This window comes from Spermophilus citellus, assembly GCF_964194105.1.
Source record: "Spermophilus citellus genome assembly, chromosome: 1".
NCBI lineage: Eukaryota > Metazoa > Chordata > Mammalia > Rodentia > Sciuridae > Spermophilus > Spermophilus citellus.
The window spans coordinates 201,409,979-201,416,574 of NC_138182.1; positions in this window are offsets into that span (position 1 = coordinate 201,409,979).

Genomic DNA, 6,596 nt, shown 5'->3' on the forward strand with positions numbered 1-6,596 from the left:
ATCAACACCTTAAATTTCATCTGGAATCAGCAGAACACAGAACACTGACGTAATATCCAATGGAAACATTATCACAGCGTGATTATATAGTAATATGATGCATTTCTCATGCTGGTTTCATTAAAATAGCATCATATCCACAAAATTCTTGAATAGACCATCTCCAGAGAGATTAGTCCAAAATTATCATCTTATTCAAATATATTTCCTGCCTTGGTTGCATTTTATATCTTGTTTTCTTCAGATTTCCATATGATGGTTTGTGTAGCCAGGAACCAGGGTTACCTCAACCTCTTGTTTTAGGAATCAATTCCCCACCCTCACCCCCATCTATCTTTACTGATAAAAATTTAGAATTTAAATGTCTTTAAAATGGTAATTTATCACTTAAAAACCTTAGTTGTTTTAAAAGCAACAACTCTAATGGCTGTATTTTCTACATGAGATTTAATGTTACATTTTTAAAATCATGGCTCTCAGAGCAGTGCCTTAGTGTTATACAGAGGGCCAATCTATTTTTAATTCTTCTCATACTAAATATATTTCCCTCACTTTCCACCCATTCACTGTACCTCTGAAGCATCATTAACTTCTGTTTTGGGGTTGAAACAAACTGCCAGACTTTAAGCCTGCCCAACATTCACTTTAAGTTAGCTCCTACTTCTCTTTCTCTTTTTTTTTCCTCTTCCTTCTTTCTCCTTCACTTCCTCATCTCTCTCCTTTCCCTTCTCCTCCTCCTCCTCTTACTCCCCTCTTGCCTCCTGTCAGAGTGTTACCTGTGCCATGACCTTTCAAAACTAAATATTGAATTCACTGACAAGAATTTGGGATGAAATGAGCTGGTAGAAATATATGTGACCAGAGGAAAAGCAATGAACATTTATTTTTAAAAAGGGGGGCGGGAGCGGGGGGGGGCGGGGTAGGGAGAGAAGAGAATATTCAATTTTCCTCAACCTCTCATTTTCCCAAACAGCTGTTCCTTGTCTCCTTTCACTTAACATTTGTAGGATCATCATTATTTCAAGGAGAACACATGGGGAAAGTTAAGGCCATGAGAGGTCACTTCTCCTCCATAAAGGAGTAGAAGAAATGTGTATTTACCCCCTCTTTCTCAGAGTGACTCATCATAAAGTATTATTTTTATGTCAAACTAGAATATTCTTTATTCTTTCTTGTGTAAATGAATGAGGGTTGTTCTATACTAAGATGAGTCGCCAAAGTAACTTACAGATTTTTCCTTCCTTTGATATCTTTAAAGAAGATAAGTTATCAATTTGAGTTTGAAGGATGGCATGGAACCCTGAGAATAAGTTTAAAAAATAACTTAAATAAATGAAGTAACCTTTGGCTGCCCCTACTGCCTCAATAACAAAATATGTATTCTCATAAATCAACTTCTTTTAAACACCAATTCAGTGTGGCATCTTTAAAAAAAAATTAACTCCCTGTCACCTTAAGATTAGATGTCAAAACTGTACAAACTCTGTGCAGTTGAGGTACAAAATTAATTAACTGACTACTACTATGGCAAATACTAATGTAGCATAATGAGCCTTGGAAGGCCCATGTCAACACTAAATTAGAAAACCCAGCCACCTTTAATAATTGTTATTCTGAGTCTGTAGTGTCCAGAAACTATTTCAGGATGAATGGAATGTTTATTAAAAGTATTAACATATATATGGTGTCTTCTGAGTAGTCATAGAATATAAGGAAAAGCTAAGTTCAACTCCTTAAATCTCTATTAAAAACTGATTGATCTTGAAATATCAACAGGTTGATCAATGTGTGGCACTTAGAAACTGTACACAGAATAAGTGAACTAGATTTAAAATGTTTCTTTTTAGATGACTAGTTATTATACTTCATAAAATACTCAAGCCTCTCTCTCCCCTTCAGGTACAAATTCTGGATTAATATATATTATATTTTAGTAATATATTAATATATTATCTATAATCCTATTATCTACTTTATGCTGCTGAGATTGATGCCATCCTATTTTATTAATGCTGGAAATCAATATGAATCTTAGTATAGCTTCCTAATCATTACCAAAATATATTTCTGAGAGGTTAGCAGGAACATTAATTTTTTTTCCTCTAAGTCAATCAACTTTCTCCATCTCAAGTAGAAACTGTAAGGTAAGAACATGAGCAAGATTAGCTCCAAATCTCACTGATAATTTCTGACATCCATACATAAATTTGTAGTACATTTCTCCATACCAAGAATTTTTTATAACAATTAGCCTGTAATAAAAATTTGCAGAGGTATAAATGGAGGTATCACTAGCATCAGAATTCTAGGGCTAAATCTAGATATCCACCTAAATGAGCAAGTCCCACAACTTTGTTTCCCATATACATGCCAACGTAAAGAACCGTATTACCAAATCATCCCTTAACTCTGCTCTTATGGACAATGGTCACCAAAAAGAAGAAATGGTGATAATTTTAGGGGTTTCCTGTGAGTCAAGAATCCTGTAAGTGAAAAATTAAGGAATGCTGTGAGCTGTGAAGCATCTCTATATATGACAGCTTACCAAAAAATAAAAATCACCAAAAAGCTTATTTCTAAGCAGTTCTTTCAGATACAGTCTCAAAACAAAATGTCCAACAATTATTTATTTATATTTCCTCACTTATAACCAATAGGATATGTAGATCTCAATATTTTCAAAATTTATAAGACAAAAAATACTATTTTGAAAAAAAATTCATCTCACCTAATTGTCCAAATGAAACTATACAATGAAAATGTATTTTAAAAACAGGTTTTATTAGAGGCAATTTGCACTTTCCTTTTGTCAATTAAACCATTGATAGTTACAGTTAATTTTAGATTAGTTGTTTTGCATAGGTTAGGTTTATTTCTAAAAATTTGCTAAGGTTCAAATAATCCATTATAGTCAGCCTACAGATACGTTTCACAAAGCTACCTTACCTAAAACAAAACAATTTTAAGACTAAATTTCAAAATTAATGTAAATTTTGCATTTTATTTAGTTACAAGACATTCACAGCATTTTTGTCTTTCTCAGATTTTTCCCAAAGCCTCTTGTTCTAGGAATCAATTGCTTCTCCCCAAGTGTCCATTTTAAAGAAAAATACCAAGGCTTAGAATCTAAATTTCTCTAAAATAGTAAACTGTCTTAAAAAAAATCCAGTTGTTTTGATAGCAGCAGATGCAAAGGCATCCCCCCTTTTTAACACTGTTTTACTGATTTGATCCTATTTAAGCTTTTCAAAAAGCAACATAGTGACAACTTGTTCATTCAGAAGAAATCAAGTAAGAAAAGCAGGATTATACTCAGATGAGCATATACTCATCCCATGTTCAGAGAAATGCTCTGGAAGATTTGAATGCTTTCTGAAATATTAAGCATTTTGTGGTCCAAAAATGCACTTCTCCCAGTTATTTCTTATTCTAGGAATAGTCTGTTCATTTCTGCAATGCCTTTGCACCCTCTAATGGTCATTTTAGGATTTTCTTTAGTGGGAGAAATTTATACAAGGCTACTCAAAGGTTTCATCTTGTAAATTTGAATTTTTATTAGAATAATGACATTTACACACTTTATACCTTTAAATCTGTGATTTCATAATCCCAAATATTAATTGAAGCTCACACCTCTTCACACTGTTGAGAAAAATAGAAGTATATAGAATTGAAGTTACTAGGATAATAATTAGGAAGCACTCCCTAATTTCCAATTATGTCTGACATATTAACAAGCTAATAAGAATTTAAGATTCTGCCTCCCAGGCACAAAACAATTCAACAGTAAAGCCATGATTAGGTATCACAGTTCTTATTTCCTGATACTAGTATGATGAAATCTGCTCAGAATCTGGGCCTGTTTACACAAGGCACAGAAATGAGTTCTAATCTAGTACAATATCCCAAAATGAACAGCAGAAATGATGCTTTATTACATTAAAAAATCAATATCAAGATTAAACACACACACACTTTGCAGTTTCACTGATTTATATGTTGTCTCAAAAACATTAAACTCCCTTAACTCAGAACTCTTTAAAAATATATAATGGTCACTGGTTACCTTTTATATTTTATTCGGCACCCATAATAACAAGAAAAAAAATGCTTATTTCTTTAAAAACCCATTGAAGTTTCATGTCCAGAAAACATAAAAAAAATGTGAAAAGTTTTTAATGGCAAGATTTCTGAGTCAATGATGCTGACAATACGGACCCCTGCTTTGTGATGAAGAGAAGAAAGTGATAAAGCTAAAGAGATGTCAGAGGAACTAAGGTTTAAAGTCTTTTTGAGAAGAACTACTGAATTTCCACCAATTTTTCCTTTCCAGGCTGATGCTTTACATTTTAAGTTACTTTTAACTTAAAGAAAAGTGCAACTTGAGCCTTCTATATACCTATATGTAAAGGGTATGTACAGTAAAGTACTTCAGAATCTAGACATTTATCTATAAATGAATAATTTTGGTTTCAAAATACAACTATTCATTAAAAATACACAGAGCACTAACCAACACCACAAGAAATCCCAAAGGGCTGAAGAACATTTCAGGAGATAGAATATGCTGAAATAAGATATTATTTAGGATGATGCTCTGAGTATTTGAATTGTCTATCAATTCTCAAATTACAAATGAATTTTCAAAATAAAAATTTGGAGCCAAATGCAATGACACATAGCTGTAATGCCAGATATTTTGAAGGCTAAGATAGAAGGACCACAAGTTCAAGACCCTGTCTCAAATTAAAATAAAAAGGACTAGAAATGTAGCCTACCTATTATGAATGAAGCCCTGGGTTAAATCCCAAGTTCTGTAATGAATGAATAAATAAATAAATAAATAAATAAATAAATAAAATTAGGAATAAAATTTTAGGTTGCCTACCTGAAAATGTAATTATCTCAAACAGCAGATAAAATAGCACAAAGATTACCAACCCGAGCAAGATACCTATTCTTAAGATTGCCTAAATATAGTTCACTGTGTCATTATGATGACAGCAAATAAAAAATTAAAGACAGAAGACTATCAGCTCCACAAATATGTATTAACTTCAATTATCCTCCAAACACTGTAAAATCCTAAAGTTACCTTACAATGCAACCGTGTATTTACATAAAATTCCCTGTTTATTTTCATAAACACTGAAAAATCTGTTATAAAGTTGCCAAATGACCACTACCAGTAGCTCATATTGCATGCATTCTTTCACAATAATTAAAATCTATAGTTTTAATATGTGTATATATATATTTTTAAATGGAATATGCTTTGTTTGTGGGATTTGCAAATAACTACTGTTAAACACTATCTTGTCAAATATATCTTACAAAGTCTTACACGTAAATACTTCATGAAGAAAACTTATAAAAGTATTAATCTTCAATAACTTGAGGTTTTGAACCCTATAATGTACACTCAAAATATAAAGTTATTAAATCCATCATTATCAACAACCATTTAGAAAACAAATAATGAGAACCGATAGAAAGCGAGTAACCCAGGAGTCCTAACCTACTTGCGATAAAATTCCAGACCCTTCAAAATCAGTCCTACAAGACTACTTTTTATTTCTTCAGCACTGTACTTTTTTTCACATCTCAGTGATTACAAATTTAGCTCCCTTTATAAAAAATAATTTTCTCCTGTTTCCCTGTACTTATTATTATTATTAGGACTTATTACATGGGAATGTAAACTATTCACTTGAATAACTGTCTTTTCTAATAGATTATCATGAATTTGTTGAAGATATGAACTGAGTTGATTCATTTCCATATCCCTAATATCTGAAAACTAGTAGGTGGTGAAGCAATATGTTTTTGTGAACTGAAATACCATATGGAGACCTGTGTCTTAATCCTAGGTTCAATAACTTAACTTTCCAATTTCCTTATATTTAGATAAGGAAAACATCCTGTAGGACTGTTATGAAGCAAATGAAAAAAAGAAAGAAAGAAAGAAACTAACCCAGTGTCTGATACATAGAAGGCAATATTTTATGTACTCAATGTTAGTTGGATTTCTTATTCATGATAGCTCTTTCCACTTATATATTAACTAATTAATATAAATTAGTCAGATTTCTAAAAATTCAAATCACTATCTTATTCTGTTTTATTCTTTATCATATACTGTAATTTAAATATAATCATAGCTATAAAAATAATGGATGTTCTCATGTATTCAAGTAATTTAAACACTCGAAGGCATTTAGTTCATTTTTTTCAACAACTAAAACAGAGTCCTCAAAAGGGGACACTCAAATTCAGGGCATTCAGCTTTATTTTCTCATCTACTTCTCACCAAAGAGGAAAAAGAAAGCTTCAATATTTATAAGACTAAGATAATGGATGTGCATAATATTGCCCTAACATACATTTCCGCCTTTAAACCCAGTTTAAACTCAATGAAAGGCCAAGAACACAGACTTAATTATGCAGAAAAAAAAAGATGCTTTAACTGTACTGCACATTAAATAGACAAAATCCAAAGAAAGCAGTCCTGCCTGAAACATTTACAAATCAATTTATTATATTGATTGGGAATGAGTTGTTCTGTAATTTAAGACATAGATTACCACAGAACAACC